The 20218-nt window shown below is 38.0% G+C and overlaps 1 protein-coding gene across 3 annotated transcripts in view; it reads right to left on the bottom strand.

The window, feature by feature from the left end:
* Nucleotides 1-20218, bottom strand: part of CLPB (caseinolytic mitochondrial matrix peptidase chaperone subunit B) — a 540105-nt gene that overhangs the window by 92278 nt on the left and 427609 nt on the right. The window lies entirely within an intron of this gene.

The following is a 20218-nucleotide window of genomic DNA, read 5'->3' as shown; positions in this document are numbered from 1 at the left end:
GGTTTTGTGTGACATAACAGACCCAGAGAACAGTGACAGGCTTTGTGTGACATGACAGGCACAAAGACAGTGACAGGCTGCATGTGAAATGACATGCACAGAGACAGTGACAGGCTGTGTGTGACATGATAGGCACAAAGTCAGTGACAAGCTGTGTGTGACATGACAGGCACAGAGTCAGTGACAGGCTGTGTGTGACATGACAGGCACAGAGTCAGTGACAGGCTGTGTGTGACATGACAGGCACAGAGTCAGTGACAGGCTGTGTGTGACATGACAGGCACAGAGTCAGTGACAGGCTGTGTGTGACATGACAGGCACAGAGTCAGTGACAGGCTGCGTGTGACATGACAGGCACAGAGTCAGTGACAGGCTGTGTGTGACATGACAGGCACAGAGTCAGTGACAGGCTGTGTGTGACATGACAGGCACAGAGTGAGTGGCAGGCTGTGTGTGACATGACAAGCACAGAGACAGGCTGTGTGTGATATGACAGGCACAGAGACAGGCTGTGTGTGATATGACAGGCACAGAGACAGGCTGTGTGTGATATGACAGGCACAGAGACAGGCTATGTGTGACATGACAGGCACAGAGACAGGCTGTGTGTGACATGACAGGCACAGAGTCAGTGACAGGCTGTGTGTGACATGACAGGTACAGAGACAGGCTGTGTGTGACATGATAGGTACAGAGACAGGCTGTGTGTGACATGACAGGCACAGAGGCAGTGACAGGCTGTGCGTGACATGACAAGCACAGAGACAGGTTGTGTGTGACATGACAAGCACAGAGACAGGCTGTGTGTGACATGATAAGCACAGAGACAGGCTGTGTGTGACATGACAGGCACAGAGAAAGGCTGTGTGTGATATGACAGGCACAGAGACAGTGACAGGCTGTGTGTGACATGACAAGCACAGAGACAGGATGCGTGTGACATGATAGGCACAGAGACAGAATGCATGTGACATAACAGGCACAGAGACAGGCTGTGGGTGACATGACAAGCACAGAGACAGGCTGAGTGTGTGATATGACAGGCACAAAGACAGGCTGTGTGTGATATGACAGGCACAGAGTCTGTAAGAATATATAACCGTAATCGCACCATTTTGTCTCTAGTAATACATTTTGTTTAAGCATACCATTTTAAGATGAGTTTATTATAGTTCATTATAAGTTAGTTAGTTATGCGGTGAGAAAAATGTGTTGATGTTCTAAGCTGAACACTTTATCTTAATAATTTGTCCGATGGCCTTATGTCATGTCTTTGGTGATGCGCCCGGATATACTTTTATCTAACACTCCTCGCTCATTAAAAATACTGATTTTTACTCCTTATTTTTACTATGTTTTTACAAGTTCCTTGTTCCAAGCATATTGTGTAAGATGATGTGACTATGATACATCATTGCTTAACCCCATACACTGTAACCATTGTCTATAAAAGTATGTGATGCCTTATAATAAACAGAACAGTGATTAGACTTTACTTGCTGCCTTGTCTTGATGTTCATGAGATATCTCGTCAAGTAACCCATTCAGTTACAGGTGAAGAATACTGCTAATTGTCAAGTGATACCCCCGGTTATAAGGTAACGCCCAACAATTTTGGTGTCAGAGCATGGGATTCACACAGGGGTAAGTAGATAAGTGTTTTTATTCTGCTTTTCCCTCTGTGAATCTGAACCCACAGTCTGGTCGGCGTTAGTGATATATAAAGAGTTAAAGTCCCCTGGACAAGTTTAAGTCCTGCCATTAAGCGTGGGTATGCGTAGGTCTAAAGGTTATAGCATGAGTTCAAGTCTTACCTTATTTGTTTACAAGTTAAACAAAAGTGCAATAACGGAAGTTAAAGTCTTTAGTTTTAAGGTTTTTTTTTATGCTTGTTGCTTAATTGCTTATTTCATTGCTAATCTTATTGTGTTGGGAATGTGGGGTCTGTTCAAAGGGCTTAGTGATAAGTGCTGTAGCCGTTTGTTGCATACTGTGCTCATGGAGAAAATTCCTGACTCCCTGTACATAATGTTGTAATGTGACATGACAGTATGTATCTTGAAAAATAGCTTGGTATATGAAAACCCTTTCTTTTTGTTTTATGGTCTTTGCAGTAACGAAATGAAGATTCTGTGTAACGGAGATTCTTTGACAGTGGGTGTGCACTAAGCATACAAGCAGAAACCATAGAACAGTGACAGTGCCATTATTTTCTGACCTTTCCCAGAATATAGTAATTAGGTGTTTGTGTGTTTTCTAGAGTTTATTGATCTTCTAAAGTGATTGCATTATTAGCATGATTTCATAGTATTGTGCAGGGTAAAATGTACAAAACCATAGCTAAAGGTTGTTACAGGATTTGAATTATTTGCAGTGTTTTGTTAGAATACAGTATCTTTCAGTGCTGTGTTTCAGTGATTGTAAGTATATGTGCTTGCTTGCTTGGTTGATTGTGTTTGTTAAAAGTTTGCGTTGGCTGTAAATGTTTTGCGTAGTTGACAGTTGTTTTTAAACGATTTCTTAGAGAATGTTTTTATTCTTTAGAGATTGTGTGAGGAAGATAGCTGTATGTGTTGAATAGATATTGGGATGTATATGATTTTGCCTGATTTGAGGGATACTACTTATTTTAGGAGTGCATGGATTGTCTTTTAGTTTGTTGTCATATTGCGTTTGCATGACACAGAGTGTTTCACGCGAACTAAGGGGGGGGAGTACTGATGAGTATCTTTATTTATGTGATTTGGGTGATTGTTTTTAAGTAAGAAAATGAACCTACAATATTTAGACAAGTTTTTAACAAAATATTTGTATTTGCAGGATGAGATCGTAGAGCTGTATACATTAAAAAAAAAACACTAAATGATTTTTGAGTTTTTCATATTTAGGTAAATCTGTACAGATAAAATTCCATAGTGCACTTTTCAAAAGACTCAAGATTAAATGCAAGTAAACCTTTAAAATAAATGCCTGGTGCCTAGGTGAATTAAAGAAAAGGAAGATAAAAAACATAATTTATGTAAGAACTTACCTGATAAATTAATTTATTTCATATTGGCAAGAGTCCATGAGCTAGTGACGTATTTATTTATTTATTTATAAAATATTTTACCAGGAAGGATACATTGAGATTTCTCTCGTTTTCAAGTATGTCCTGGGAATATGGGATATACAATCCTACCAGGAGGGGCAAAGTTTCCCAAACCTCAAAATGCCTATAAATACACCCCTCACCACACCCACAATTCAGTTTAATGAATAGCCAAGTAGTGGGGTGATAAAGAAAGGAGTAAAAAGCATCAAAAAAGGAATTTAAGAACTTACCTGATAAATTAATTTCTTTCATATTGGCAAGAGTCCATGAGACCCACCCTTTTTATGGTGGTTATGATTTTTTTGTATAAAGCACAATTATAATATTTTTGTATAAAGCACAATTAAGTTGTGCTTTATACAAAAAAATCATAACCACCATAAAAAGGGTGGGTCTCATGGACTCTTGCCAATATGAAAGAAATGAATTTATCAGGTAAGTTCTTACATAAATTATGTTTTCTTTTATGTAATTGGCAAGAGTCCATGAGCTAGTGACGCATGGGATAGTAATACCCAAAATGTGGAACTCCACAGAAGAGTCACTAGAGAGGGAGGGATAAAAATAATAACAGCCATTTTCCGCTGAAAAAATTAATCCACAACCCAAAATATAAGTTTATTCTCATAAATGAAAAGAAAAAACGTAAACATAAGCAGAGGAATTAAACAAACAGCTGCCTGAAGAACTTTTCTATCAAAAACTGCTTCTGAGGAAGCAAATACATCAAAACAGTAGAATTTAGTAAATGTATGCAAAGAAGACCAAGTTGCTGCTTTTCAAATCTGATCAACTGAAGCTTCATTCTTAAAAGCCCACAAAGTGGAGACTGATCTAGTAGAATGAGCTGTATTTCTCTGAGGCGGGGCCTGACCCGACTCCAAATAAGCCTGAGGAATCAAAAGCTTTAACCAAGATGCCAAGGAAATGGCAGAAGTCTTCTGACCTTTCCTAAAACCAGAAAAGACAAGAAATAGACTAGAAGTCTTCCTGAAATCTTTAGTAGCTTCAACATAATATTTCAAAGCTCTTACAACATCCAAAGAATGTAAGGATCTCTCCAAAGATTTCTTAGGATTAGGACACAAAGAAGGAACAACAATTTCTCTATTAATGTTGTTAGAATTCACAACCTTCGGTAGAAATTTAAATGAAGTCCGCAATACTGCCTTATCCTGATGGAAAATCAGAAAAGGAGATTCACAAGAAAGAGCAGATAATTCGGAAACTCTTCTAGCAGAAGAAATTGCCAAAAGGAACAACACTTTCCAAGAAAGTAGTTTAATATCCAAAGAATGCATAGGCTCAAAAGGAGGAGCCTGTAAAGCCTTCAAAATCGAATTATGACTCCAAGGAGGAGAGATTGATTTAATGACAGGCTTGATACGGACCAAAGCCTGTACAAAACAGTGAATATCAGGAAGCTTAGCAATCTTTCTGTGAAATAAAACAGAAAGAGCAGAGATTTGTCCCTTCAATGAACTTGCAGACAAGCCTTTATTCAAACCATCCTGAAGAAACTGTAAAATTCTAGGAATTCTAAAAGAATGCCAGGAGAATTTATGAGAAGAACACCATGAAATATAAGACTTCCAAACTCAATAATAAATCTTCCTAGAAACAGATTTACGAGCCTGTAACATAGTATTAATCACTGAGTCAGAGAAACCTCTATGACTAAGCACTAGGCGGTCAATTTCCATACCTTCAAATTTAATGATTTGAGATCCTGATGGAAAAACGGACCTTGAGACAGAAGGTCTGGTCTTAAAGGAAGTGGCCAAGGTTGGCAACTGGACATCGGAACAAGATCTGCATACCAAAACCTGTGAGGCCATGCTGGAGCTACCAGCAACACAAACGATTGTTCCATGATGATCTTGGAAATCACTCTTGGAAGAAGAACTAGAGGCGGGAAGATATAAGCAGGTTGGTAACACCAAGGAACTGCTAAAGCATCCACCGCCTCCGCCTGTGGATCCCTGGACCTTGACAGGTACCTGGGAAGTTTCTTGTTTAGATGGGAAGCCATCAGATCTATTTCTGGAAGACCCCACATCTGAACAATCTGAAAAAACACATCTGGATGGAGCGACCACTCCCCCGGATGTAAAGTCTGACGGCTGAGATAATCCGCTTCCCAATTGTCTACACCTGGGATATGAACCGCAGAAATTAGACAGGAGCTGGATTCCGCCCAAAAAAGTATCCAAGATACTTCTTTCATAGCTTGGGGACTGTGAGTCCCACCCTGATGATTGACATATGCCACAGTTGTGATATTTTCTGTCTGAAAACAAATGAACGGTTCTCTCTTCAACAGAAGCCAAACCTGAAGAGCCCTGAAAATAGCACTGAGTTCTAAAATATTGATTGGTAACCTCGCCTCTTGAGATTTCCAAACCCCTTGTGCTGTCAGAGATCCCCAGACAGCTCCCCAACCTGAAAGACTTGCATCTGTTGTGATCACAGTCCAGGATGGACGAACAAAAGAGGCTCCTTGAACTATACGATGGTGATCTAACCACCAAGTCAGAGAGAGTCGAAAATTGGGATTTAAGGATATTAATTGTGATATCTTTGTATAATCCCTGCACCATTTATTCAGCATACAAAGCTGGAGAGGTCTCACATGAAAACGAGCAAAGGGGATTGCGTCCAATGATGCAGTCATGAGACCTAAAACTTCCATGCACATAGCTACTGAAGGGAATGATTGAGAATGAAGGTTCCGACAAGCTGAACCCAATTTTAGTCGTCTCTTGTCTGTTAGAGACAGAGTCATGGACACTGAATTTATCTGGAAACCTAAAAAGGTGACCCTTGTCTGAGGAATCAAGGAACTTTTTGGTAAATTGATCCTCCAACCATGTCTTTGAAGAAACAACACTAAGCCCTGAGCTCTGTTACGGGGACCAGAGAAAAATTAGATCTGAGCGGTCTAAATGAGGCATTAACTACGCTAACCAGGTAAAACATACAGCCTTCAAGCCTCCAATGTTACAACCTGTGCTGTCCTTACCATCCGATTTTGGCTACGGGGGTGCTAGCTGTGGAAACGGCCAGAAGGACCAAAAACAAGTAGGCAAAAAGCAGTGTAACAGCAGCACTACAAAGACTTCTGAGAAAGACTCCAGAGAGAAGGGCCGTTATAAAAAAAGGGAAATTTATTATAACAGGTTAAAATCAGGTACGTGGCAGGCAAACATCCTGACTAGTTTCGTGCTCTCAAGAGCACTTAATCATGGGATACGTTTGCGTGTGCAAACCCCTATTTAGATAAAATATTCTTTGTTAAACCACAAACCTCCTCCATATACATCGGATACATTACATGTGACATACAATGAGACAGACAAAAAAAACATAAGAATTATAATAATAAAAAAAAAGGAGAATAAAGAGCTTTCAACAGCAGGGTAAATAGTACCTTACTCATAATTGTATTCTAAGAATCTCGTGGTACTCGCCTAGGGACAATTCCTTGAGCAGGTTTGCCATTGGAACTTTCTAACTTTGGCTTTAACCATTTGTTCATGAAATATCGGCAATTGATCTAATCTGCTACCTTTGCTGCAGTCTATCTCAAAGCCTATGGAGGTTTCTCTCATTTTCATATTTTTCCCTCAATTACTTCTCTTATATGTCCTTGGCTATTGCAGTCTATATTGGAAGTATATAATCTTGGGGGGTAATATTCTTTTAAATTCAGTAATATCATTTATCTAAATAAAACAGATGAACGAAATTCAACAACTTCTGTATCACAACAAATCAAACAAATGAAGTCACGGGTGCCCCACACCCTAGTACCTATTTATATGGCTATTAGTAGTTCCCTCATCAATTGTCCCTTTGTTAAGTGGTCTCCTATGTCAGATCAGCGACTATCTTCCTCTAAGAAATTCTTGCCTTTCTCCTCTACCCTGTCCCCTCCCCTTCTCTGATTATCCAGTAAAACCAGATCTTCTGGAATGTAGGCCCTGTGTCTTGAATAAATGCTGCTGTCTCGTACATCGAATAAATCATCTGTATTCTGTTGAGGACCTCTGCCCATGTTGGTGTCTCATTTTTCCAATATTTAGCTATAGCTATTCTTGTGGTGGTGCATAGGATTCGAATGAAAGTGTTTATATGTGGGTTTAGTCTCGGAATTGTCTCATGCAGCAGCGCCTGGGCTGGTGTAAGAGAGATCCTTTCGCTTAACAGGGTACTTAGCATTAAAGATAGTTTCCTCCAAATGTTTTGGACTTTAGGGCAATCCCACCACATGTGAAGATATGATCCTCTAACTTTACACCCCCTATAACAGTATCTAGAGTTTCCTAGTGTCATGTGAAATGTTTTCAGTGGTGTCAAGTACCATCTAAAGGTGGTCTTCAATACATTCTCTCTAAGGTCTGCACTAATAAGGCCCTTACTAGCGTAATGAAATATATCATTCCAGTCATCAATCGTATGCTCCTTTGCAATGTCTTCCTCCCAATTTAGTAGCAATGTAGATTTAGTCATGTATTTAGTTTCCTGTAATGATATGTATAATCTAGATATTGCTTTCTTGGGTCTGTGGATTGCTAAACATAGATTTTCGAGAGTCGTTTTTGGACTGTGTATTGTGGCCCCACTGATATATGTTTGTACAGCTGATGTGATCTGCAGGTAGAGGAACCAGTGTATCTGTATAGGCTCTAGCTTCTGTCTAAGTTGTGTGAAGGTCAATAGTTTACCTTGTGTATATATATCCGCCACCCTGTATAAGCCTTTATTTTCCAATTTTTTGATATGGTATATAAACTCCTCATTTATCAAGTATTTTAGTGGTGTTATCAGGGTTCGTCTAGGTATCAGCTTCCCTATCCGCTGTATCTTGGTCCATTGTTGGCAAACCCCCTATTTAAAGGGAAAGCAACAATCAATCAATTAAATTCTTAAAAAACAAAATACAATAGTACATTAAAATAAATGAATAATACATGTAAATCATATACATAACCACTAAGGAGAAGGAAAACACTTGATAAACATATGTAGTAGAATAATAAGGAAATATTGTTTGGCTCATCAAATATGAGTTCAATATATTGTGACTCATTTTTTATATATTTATATATTTTGCTCATCTTATTTTATGTCCTATAATTTATGAGCAATCTCATGATAAAAAACCATACATAAAGAGAAAACAAAACTATAAATTAAGTATATTCTAGAAAAAGATGTATATATATATATAAATATAAATATATATATATATATATATATATATATATATATATATATATATATATATATATATATAAACTAAACTTAACTTTGTTCACAAGCTCAACCCATGGGTAAAATATATAATGTGACAAGGATCAAAGACAATATAGTCAAAGATATGTACGCAAGGAGCACAAGACATTGAGGTGTTATTAATGGCTATTGTAGCCTCATTCTATAAAGTAACTTAGATCCCACTCACGATTCAAACCTAAGGGTGATAGTGTTTTTAATCTGTATATCCAATACAGTTCTTGTTTCAACAACAATTTGAGTCTATCACCCCCTCTAACTGGGTGGAAAACCCTATCAATAACACGTACTTCCATGTTAAATACATTACACATATGTGTTAAATTAAAATGTTGTGCAACGGCAGATTCCTTAACATAATCCTTCGTATCTCTCACATGCTCTCTTATTCTGGATCTCAATTCTCTGGACGTTTGGCCTGTGTACTGTAGGGAACAAAGCTTACACTCAAGGAGATAAACCACATAGGTGGTACGATTTTTTGCATAAAACTTGCTATTCAATTCTTCTCCTGTAACAGTGCTTTTGAAACCACTACCAGTATAAAGTGTATTGCAGGTGATGCAAGGACCCGTTCCACATTTAAACGTGCCTTTCTTCCTAATCCAATTACTCCTGTCCTCTCTTTCCGTACAAACCAGACTGGGAGATAATCTTGTAGATAAAGTAGATGTTTTTTTTAGAGACAATTTTACATTTATCTATTAGCGGGCTTAAAACGGGATCTTCGTTTAGTATATTCATATTTTTTCTCAAAATAGCACATACTTGAAAAAACTGTGTAGAGTATTCTGTGGAGAAAACTACACTCTTTTGTTATTGTCTCCTTTCTTTCATGTCCCTGTATAAGGTCAGTTTGTGTCATTTTTCTCACTCCTTCCAAGCTATCCTTAAGATCTTTCTTATTGTAACCCCTAACTGTTAAGCGTTCTATAAGTGCTTCTGCTTGTTTATCAAAAAGTTCACTGGAGTTGGTATTCCTGCGTAAACGCATGAATTGGCCCCTGGGGATAGACCTCACCAAATGTGGTGGATAGCAGGACCGCGCATGCAGTATGGTATTCCCTGCCGTTGGTTTACGAAAGGTATTGCTGATAACAATATTTTTATCAGCATCCCCTTGCAGAACCAAATCAAGATAATTAACTGATATGGTCTGTGGTTCACCAGTGAAATTCAACTTCATGTCATTACAGTTAAGATATTCAAGAAAACTCTGAAAATCAAAATTTTCCTTGACAACAAAAATGAGGTTGTTTATAAATCGCATATAGAACATAATCCGATCTTTAAAAGGATTCTGCACTGTATACAAGTATAAATCCTCCCACCATCCCACATACAGGTTTGCAAATGAAGGAAAAAACTTGGCCCCCATCGCCGTACCGCAAACCTGTAAGTAGAATTCTTTATTAAACATGCAAAAATAGTGTTTTAACAAAAATGTTTGCATGTTTAATAAAGAATTTTTATGCAAATTATCGGACCACCTATGTGGTTTATCTGCTCGAGTGTAAGCTTTGTTCCCTACAGTACACAGGCCAAACGTCCAGAGAATTAAGATCCAGGATAAGAGAGCATGTGAGAGACACGAAGGATTATGTTAAGGAATCTGCCGTTGCACAACATTTTAATTTAACACATATGAGTAATGTATTTAACATGGAAGTACGTGTTATTGATAGGGTTTTCCACCCAGTTAGAGGGGGTGATAGACTCAAATTGTTGTTGAAACAAGAACTGTATTGGATTTACAGATTAAAAACACTATCACCCTTAGGTTTGAATCGTGAGTGGGATCTAAGTTACTTTATAGAATGAGGCTACAATGTCTTGTGCTCCTTGCGTATATATCTTTGACTATATTGTCTTTGATCCTTGTCACATTATATATTTTACCAATGGGTTGAGCTTGTGAACAAAGTTGGGTTTAGTTTATATATATATATATATATATATATATATCTTTTTCTAGAATATACTTAATTTATAGTTTTGTTTTCTCTTTATCTATGGTTTTTTATCATGAGATTGCTCATAAATTATAGGACATAAAATAAGATGAACAAAATACATAAATATATAAAAAGTATGAGTCACAATATATTGAACTCATATTTGATGAGCCAAACAATATTTCCTTATTATTCTACTACATATGTTTATCAAGTGTTTTCCTTCTCCTTAGTGGTTATGTATATGATTTACATGTATTATTCATTTATTTTAATGTACTATTGTATTTTGTTTTTTAAGAATTTAATTGATTGTTTGTTGCTTTCCCTTTAAATAGGGGGTTTGCACACGCAAACGTATCCTATGATTAAGTGCTCTTTAGAGCACGAAACTAGTCAGGATGTTTGCCTGCCACGTACCTGATTTTAACGTGTTATAATAAATTTACCTTTTTTTTATAACAGCCCTTCTCTCTGGAGTCTTTCTCAGAAGTCTTTGTAGTGCTGCTGTTACACTGCTTTTTAAAAAACTCCCTTTCCCCCCCAGTGACAGTTTAAATAATTGAATCCAACTGAGAACCAAATAAATTATTACCTTGGAAAGAAAGAGATAGTAATCTAGATTTAGATACCATGTCAGCATTTCAATATTTAAGCCACAAAGCTCTTCTAGCTAAAATAGCCAAAGACATAGAGTTAACATCAATTTTGATGATATAAAAAATGGCATCACAGATAAAATGATTAGCATGTTGAAGCAAGCGAACAATGCTAGACAAATCAGGATCTGTTTCCTATTGCGCTAAACTTTCCAACCAAAAGGTTCATGCAGCTGCAACATCAGCCATAGAAATGGCAGGCCTGAGAAGATAGATAGAATATAAATAAGCTTTCCTAAGATAAGATTCAAGTTTCCTATCTAAGTGGTCCTTAAAGGAAGTACTATCTTCCATAGGAATAGTAGTACGTTTGGCAAGAGTAGAAATAGCCCCATCAACTCTGGGGATCTTTTCCCAAAACTCCAAACTAACTGCTGGCAAAGGATACCATTTTTTAAACCTTGAGGAAGGGATAAAAGAAGTACCAGGCCTATTCCATTCCTTTAGAAATCATATCAGAACTAGCATCAGGAACTGGAAAAACCTATGGAGTAACCACAGGAGGTTTATAAACAGAGTTTAAACGTTTACTAGTTTTAATATCGAGAGGACTAGTTTCCTCAATATCCAACATAATCAACACCTCTTTTAACAAGGAACGAATATACTCCATTTTAAATAAATAAGTAGATTTGTCAGTGTCAATATCTGAGGTAAGATCTTCTGAATCAGATAGATCCTCATCAGAGGAGGATAATTCAGTATGTTGTCGGTCATTTGAAAATTCATCAACTTTATGAGAAGTTTTAAAAGACCTTTTACGTTTATTAGAAGGCGGGATAGCAGACAAAGCCTTCTGAATCACATCAGCAATAAAATCTTTTATATTCACAGGGATATCATGTACATTAGATGTTGAAGGAACAACAGGCATTGTTCTATTACCGATGGATACATTCTCTGCATGTAAAAGCTTATCATGACAACTATTACATACCACAGCTGGAGATATAATCTCCACAAATTTACAACATATACACTTAGCTTTGGTAGAACTGTTATCAGGCAACAGGGTTCCAACATTGGTTTCTGAGACAGGATCAGATTGAGACATTTTGCAAATGTAAGAGAAAAAAACAACATATAAAGCAAAATTATCAATTTCCTTATATGGCAGTTTTAGGAATGGGAAAAAAAATGCAAACAGCATAGCCCTCTGACATAGAAAAAGGCAAGAGGCGCATAGGAATGGGGTTTTAAATAATGAAATTATTTGGCGCCAAGTATGACGCACAACGCAAAATGAATTTTTCTGGCGCTAACAACATCCGTAAATGACACACTCACGTCATTGCAGACGCATCTTGTGCAAGTAATTCGGCATCAACTAAGATGCCGGAAATGACAAACTTACGTCATCGGACGTACCTTCGCGCCAAGAATGACGCAATAAACATCAGCATTTTGCGCCGCGCGAGCCTATTTTTGCCATCGGACGTACCTTCGCGCCAATAATGACGCAATAATCATCATCATTTTGCACTTGGGGGCCTAATTTTGTCCGTGAAAATTTAATGAAAAAGACAGTCAATTTGAAAAAAAGACTAAACCCCAGGTAAGAAAAATATCTTCCTAAATATGTTTTTTCCCAAATATGAAACTGAATAGTCTGCAAAAGGAAATATACATAAACCTGACTCATGGCAAATATAAGTACAATACATATATTTAGAACTTTATATTAATACATAAAGTGCCAAACCATAGTTGAGAGTCTCTTAAGTAATGAAAACATACTTACCGAAAGACACCCATCCACATATAGCAGATAGCCAAACCAGTACTGAAACAGTTATCAGTAGAGGTAATGGAATATGAGAGTATATCGTCGATCTTAAAAAGGGAGGTAGGAGATGAATCTCTACGACCGATAACAGAGAACCTATGAAATAGATTTCCAGCGAGGAAAACCATTGCATTCAATAGGTGATACTCCCTTCACATCCCTCTGACATTCACTGTACTCTGAGAGGAATCGGGCTTCAAAATGCTGAGAAGCGCATATCAACGTAGAAATCTAGAACAAACTTACTTCACCACTTCCATGGGAGGCAAAGTTTGTAAAAAACTGAATTGTGGGTGTGGTGAGGGGTGTATTTATAGGCATTTTGAGGTTTGGGAAACTTTGCCCCTCCTGGTAGGATTGTATATCCCATACGTCACTAGCTAATGGACTCTTGCCAATTACATAAAAGAAAGACCTTTGTCAAGTTTGTTTAACCACCATACAGCAGTAAAAGTTGCTGAACTATCTTGTGGATCCATTCTTTGCATTGCAAGCTGGTACCAGCCCCAGAACTGGACTCTGAGTAATCTATGACTGTTTCCTATGATGTGTGTCTTCAGAACATAAAGACTATCCTTCTCTGGACTGTGCCTTGCCTGTTTGAGTTGAGTACTTGTTATGCTGTTACAGAGTCATCCACAGCTAGATTAGGGGAGTATTGTTTTAACTTGTTTACTTATATTGCTTGTTTTGTATTCTCTTGTAATTGTGTTATTTTTATTGATCATATTAGTTATAAGAGGTGATATAGCTTTGTCTGGAGAATGCCTTATTTTTATTCATTCATTGTAGTTTATGTATTTAAACAAAGTAACCTTCCAGATAAGTGTAACTCTAAACCTTGCAGTATTGTAACCTATTGTATAGCCCACTGAGTATAGAGAATATGGTTGCACCTTTATAGTTTAAAGAAAATGCTGCAATATCTCAGAATATTCTAGACCCTTCACCATTATAGAACACAGAAGGTTCCCCCGTGTTTCTATACCGCCCCTTAATATTTAAGCGAAGAAGGGATATATGTGTCTTACAATGGAGAAAGGTATGAGAATATTAAGTTTTTGTAGGGATTTCCCATTGTAATTATTCCTTAGTGTATAATCAAACTACTCAAAATAAAAGAGTGAGGACACGTCTCAGCTAGAAAGTTATATAAATTATACAGTGAAATATGAGTTTTGGGAGTAGTATAATTTTAATGACATTGATAGCATATTTTCTACTTACAATGGCTCTTATTGGATCTGTGTTATGAAAGCATATGTATTTTCCCTTTATTAACTGGTATGGTATCTGTTATTTGAGTTTTGTAATTCCAGGTGTTTGTCAGCAAAGGGAATTATCTTACCATACAGATGTGTTTACCTTTAAAAAAAAAGATTGTGTAGTTTTAATAATGTTATGATTGTATTCTTCCTCATACAGGAGTACGAGAGAATTTAGGTTGCATAAAATAATTAGTAAATTAATAGTGTGTCTATCAGATGAGACAGCTGATTCTACCAAGATCATATTTGGCAAATTATAAACATTACATATAGTAGCTTTGCAGAATAAAACAACATTAGGTTCTTTTTTTAGTAGTTCAAAGAGAAAGTGAAAATTAATTTCAAAGAAAATGTTTTTATGGACTGTTTTACTTTTTATTTTTGTTGCAGGGAAGGCCTAAGCACAAGTTTCTTAGCATAGCCATACAGCCTCTTGATGAAGTCTAGCAGTTTTTACTTGCTTAGTATTCATGTTTAATCATTTCAATTGTATAGAGTAGCTGTGAGTTATTCTCTGTAAAAGTATTATAAAGGTATAGAAAAAAAAAGCAGACAAAGGGCTTTAACATAGAGATATTCATATAAATATGTATGTATATATATGTTTATATGTGTGTACAGATGTATTTATGTGTGTACAGTATATATGTATTTACAGACAGAGTATATACACATAAATACATATGTATTATACACACAGACATATATGCACATAAATACACATATGTATTATACACACAGACATATATACACATAAACACATATGTATTATACAAAGACATATATACACATAAATACATATGTATTATACACACAGACATATATACACATATAAACACATAAATACATATGTTTTATACACACAGACATATATACACATGAATACATATGTATTATACACACATAGACATATACACATACATACATATATGCACATAAATACATATGTATTATACACAGACATATGGTATTATACACACAGACATATATACACATATAAACACATAAATACATATGTTTTATACACACAGACATATATACACATATATACACATGAATACATATGTATTATACACACAGACATATACACATACATACATATGTATTATACACACAGACGTGCAGTGGATCCCTTTGCATTCAAGTAGATGAAATCATGGAAAATCATATGTAAATATTTCACATTCTAAAGCTCTTCACATAGGGGAACATGTTCTTAGTAGTTTGAAATAGATATTTTATATTATATATATATATGACTAAGGGTCTGTGTTGACTCAAAACGTCACTGTTTTTACTTTGTTTGTTACCTCAATAAAGAATGGATATTTTTTATCAATAAGTGCTGACGCTATTTGTTTCACTATATTAATATATGTGGGGCTGGCAGACCCCACTTAGCGTACGTGCACTATTCTAATAAGGATAAATATGCTGAAATATGCTGAACAAATGCTGGAATAATGGCATAAAGAAAGGTGCTGGACTTACCCATTGAAGTTGTATATATATATATATATATATATATATATATATAGTCCTGAATATAAGACAACACTCACTGGATATGTAGTAAAACTTAGCTTTTATTGTAGAGTTTCAAAAGGTAAAAAGTCCCATGACATTTCGGTGCCTAACTGGCACCTTTATGAAATGGATCAGTGGTTTATCAGGCAGATGGAATAGCCTGACATCCGGAAAACTGGTTAAAAACTTCAGGACGCTGCAGCCTTAAATACCCTCCATGTCCACAAAGTGCCTGTTTGAAACAGTGCCTGTTCGAAAACACGAGCGCGCGTCTCTTAAGACACGCCCCTTCCGGTTCATGTGGTGAGCTTCCATTGGTGCAACCAACACCATCACCAGCACTGAGATCAAGCGCATGGCTAATTAGCATATGCAATGCTGCATATGACATATAGGGAGTACCGGGAATGTCTCAATAAGGAAACTGCAATGTCAATACAAAGGGATGTTAAAAAATACTGTATGCAATGAACATGGTCCAAATGGATCAGATACGTAATACTGTGCATTTCAAAAAAGTCATTTTAGTGCAGGCCAAGAGAGGGTGATATTACATATATCAAAAGTGCATAACTGCACAGGTAGCAGGATCAGGGGGATTTGAACACGTAGGCCAATCAAATTGATGGAAAGCCAAGATGTAAGTGACGGGAGATCAGCACACAAGTGTCAGTCAGTGGTTACAGACAAGTGGTGTCTGCTTTCATCCGATGAAGGGGCCATAATCCAATTGAATGTTGAGGCCATTAGGTTCTACCGTATCCAAGGTGTAAATCCATTTTGTTTCGCGTTGTAATAAAACTTTACTGCGGTCACCACCTCTACCCAGAGGTGGTATATGATCAACTTTTATCGTCCTTAGACTGAAGACACTGTTTCTGCTGAAAAAAGTGACTTGCCACTGGCTGATATGAACATCCCTTCTTGATAGCTTCCCTGATAGCATGTCTATGGTTGGCCATCCTTTCACGAAAGGTGGTGATAGTTTTCCCCACGTAAAATAGAGAACAAGGACAGATCAAAATGTAGACAACATAGGTGCGACTGCAAGACAGCCTGTGTTGTATTTTGTAGCGTTTGTTGGTATGTGGGTGCTGGAATGTTGGGCCCATCTGCATACCATTGCATGTGATGCAGTCCCCACAACTAAAGCATTCTTTCTTCGCAGATTTGAGCCATGTGTCCTTTGGAAAGGATTCCTTGGGGTCAGTTTTGACCAATATGTCTCAAATATTCCTGGCTCGTCAGTCTCCAATTCGATAAGCTCCTGTCGGTCTGTAATACATCCCATCGTTTGTGGACTGCCCCAATAATGCGGCTGTGTTCAGGTGTGAAGGTGGTGGCATAATTCAAATGTGGGGTCAGGGCCTGTGTATCGTTCCAGTCCTTAGGGTCCTTAGCTTGTTCCAGTAACAAAGCATGAGACTGGTCTTCGAGTCTGTTTCTAGCTATTATGATGTCCTTCATTACATACCCTCTTGCCTGTAATTTCATGCACATACTGTCTAACTGTTCTTGGAGGATTGTCGGCTCAGAAAGAACGCGCACACTGAGTTGCAATAGAAATGAACAGGCATGGAAGTTATTCTAGCTTTTGTTCTCTCTCAGGAGTGCTGTTCTCTCTCTTCTGATATTTATGCAAATTACTCTTGGGTCTCTCTAAGAGTAATGGGGAAACCAGAAGTGGACTCCATGCACACTTGCCCTTAGAGAGATACAACTGCACCTCACTGACGAGTCCCACAGAAGGTCAAAATGATTGTCTGGGGTTGTTGTTTCTCTTGTTCAAAGAGGAATTGCCTGATATTTCGGTGCTGGACTGTCATTGGGCAGGGTCAGACTGATATGCTACAGGAATTTTTTTTCTCTGTGAAAGGTCATTGTGTGCTAAAAGAACGCACACCCTGAGTTGCAATAAAAATGAACAGGCATGGAAGTTATTCTAGCTTTTGTTCCATCTCAGGGGTGCTGTTCTCTATCTTCTAATATATATATATATATATATATATATATATATATATATATATATATATATATATATATATATATATATATCTGAATAAAAATTGTTGCATAGAAAATAAGCACATCTAGGCAAGTATCTCTGCTTGCTTTTACCCAGTAAAACTCCATATACATGATTACCAATGCACAAGAGGTTCCTGGGTAAGATATGCAAATTAGATATCAAACATCTCAGACCTTTTGCTTCATACTGTGTTAACACACAGCGATTCCCTAATAGGGAGAGTGCAGCAAATACAGAAATCTGAAAACCTATAAATAAAATCATATAGGTATAGATATATATCTTACCAAAAACCATCAGCAATATATAGAAATATGTATTTATGAATAAATAGAACGTATTCTGCTATATGAAGAACATTGGAATGTGAAATATTCAAATTTCATGTCAGGTTAGCGCACTTGAGAAAATGGTTTGCGTGACTTGGGTGGTACCTGATGCGCACTAAAAGCTGAAGTCGAGCAGAGTTAGCGCGCGAGCCGAATCAATAAACATCGCTCTGTATGGGTAACAGTGCTGAATACACCTCCCAGATGGTGCCCAGGAGCATATTGCACATATCTGTGTTCCCTGTGCCACTTGCTCAGAAGAGAAGTGTGCTGTACACATGGGATGTTGCCAGTAATGCACTAAGCCATTCACAAAACAGCTGGTAATGCCAGTGTAGGCCACAGCGCCAACTATCTCTGTAATTCCATCAGAAGCTGCTGCCTACTCTGACCCTGCAGAAGATGGTGTGTCCCCCCATCCCCCCGGTGATGACATCAGCAGCAGATGCCTCCAAACTGAATTAGCCACATGTGCAGTGAGATCTGGAATACCTCACCCAGCCTCAGCGCAAGGACAGGAAGTATTTCATCTGTCAGCACTAGTGGGTAAATGTAAACAGCAGCTACAGGGTTAATGAAAAATATATATTGTAAAGGGAAAGAAGATAAAAAGCACTGCTAGGGAGGTCCAGCTCTTCACCTGCATCTACAATATTGTCAGGTTCCTTAGCACATCTAGATATTTTTGTGCTTAACGGCCATTTAACATCAGCCTCAATCAGCCTTTGGTATTAACCTGTGCCTGTTCTGTTGGAGGAGACGCCATACACCAGTATTCTTTCAGTTAACTAGTTTATCTCATATTAAACGGACATCAAACTCCTGGGTACAAGTACGGTCACGAGGTTACCACACATTGTTTTTTCTGCTGCAGTTCTATTTATTCAACCCCTTACAGATGCAGGTTAGTGAAGCTCCACATCTTCACACTGGGCGCCGCCATCTTGGAACTTAAAGAAAAATGAATCCCAATTTCAAACAAATTTCCAATTTACGTCTATTACCTAATTTGTTTTGTTGTCTTGGTATACTTTGTTGAAAAGGATACCTGATAGACTCAGGAGCTGCTGATTGGTAGCTGCACATATATGCCTCATGTTATTGGCTCACTCAATGCATTCAGCTAGCTCCCAGTAGTGCAAAGGATACCAAGAGAATGAAGGCAATGTGATAATAGAAGTGAATTGGAAAGATTTTAAATTTGTATGCTCTGAATCATGAAAGAAAACAAATGGTGTCCCTTTTTCACACCCTGTAATAGAAGTGGTGCATATCTGCATATCTGTGTCATTTCCTTCTTTCCAACAAGACAAGTGGTGCCTCAGATTAACGTGCACACTACAAAGAGGGAGCTGCACATTTATTATTCCCAGGGAAGTTTTGGTTTAAAGTAGAACTTCCGCTCATGTTGTCAGATATCTGTTAAAGGGACACTAAACCCACATGAGCAGCAATTTAAAGCAACTTTCTAATTTACTCCTATTGTCAATTGTTTTCTTCGTTCTCTTGCAATCTTTATTTAAAAAAAGCAAGAATCTAAGCTAAGGAGATGGCTCATTTTTGGTTCAGCACCCTGAATAGCACTTGCTGATTGGTGGCTACATTTACAAACAAAAATGGGCCGGCTTCTAAGCTTACATTCCTGCATTTTAACCCCTTAACGACCGAGGACGTGCAGGGTACGTCCTCAAAAAAAAGGCAGTTAATGCCTGAGAACGTACCCTGCACGTCCTCGGTGTGGAAAGCAGCTGGAAGCGATCCTGCTCGCTTCCAGCTGCTTTCCGGTTATTGCAGTGATGCCTCGATAAGGAGGCATCCTGCAATAACCTTTGGTAGCCATCCGGTGCAGAGAGAGCCACTCTGTGTCCCTCTCTGCACCGGAGATCGGTGGCTCCCTGCGTTGGTGGGTGGGAGCCGGACCGGGAGGCGGGTGGCGGCCATCGATGGCCCTGGTTATGTGCAGGGGGGGCGGGGATGAGCGGGGGCGCACACGGACGCGCGCGTGCACGGGTGGGCGGGGGCGGGCGCGTGCACGGGGAGGGAGCGGGTGGGAACCGCTACACTACAGAAAATGTATTAATAAAAAATGTATAAATGTCTAAATATTTAAAAAAAAAAAAAAGATCAGCAAGGTGGTGGGGGTTTGTCTGTGTGGGGGGGGGGGGGAAGCTACACTACAGAAAAAAGCCAAACAAAAATAAAAAAAGCACTTTTTTTTGCAAACTGGGTACTGGCAGACAGCTGCCAGTACCCAAGATGGCCCCCAATGAGGC

The sequence above is a fragment of the Bombina bombina genome, chromosome 3, assembly GCF_027579735.1.
Source record: "Bombina bombina isolate aBomBom1 chromosome 3, aBomBom1.pri, whole genome shotgun sequence".
Classification (NCBI taxonomy): domain Eukaryota; kingdom Metazoa; phylum Chordata; class Amphibia; order Anura; family Bombinatoridae; genus Bombina; species Bombina bombina.
The sequence above is the reverse complement of the archived record's forward strand: the minus strand, read 5'-3'. Positions and strand labels throughout refer to the sequence as shown.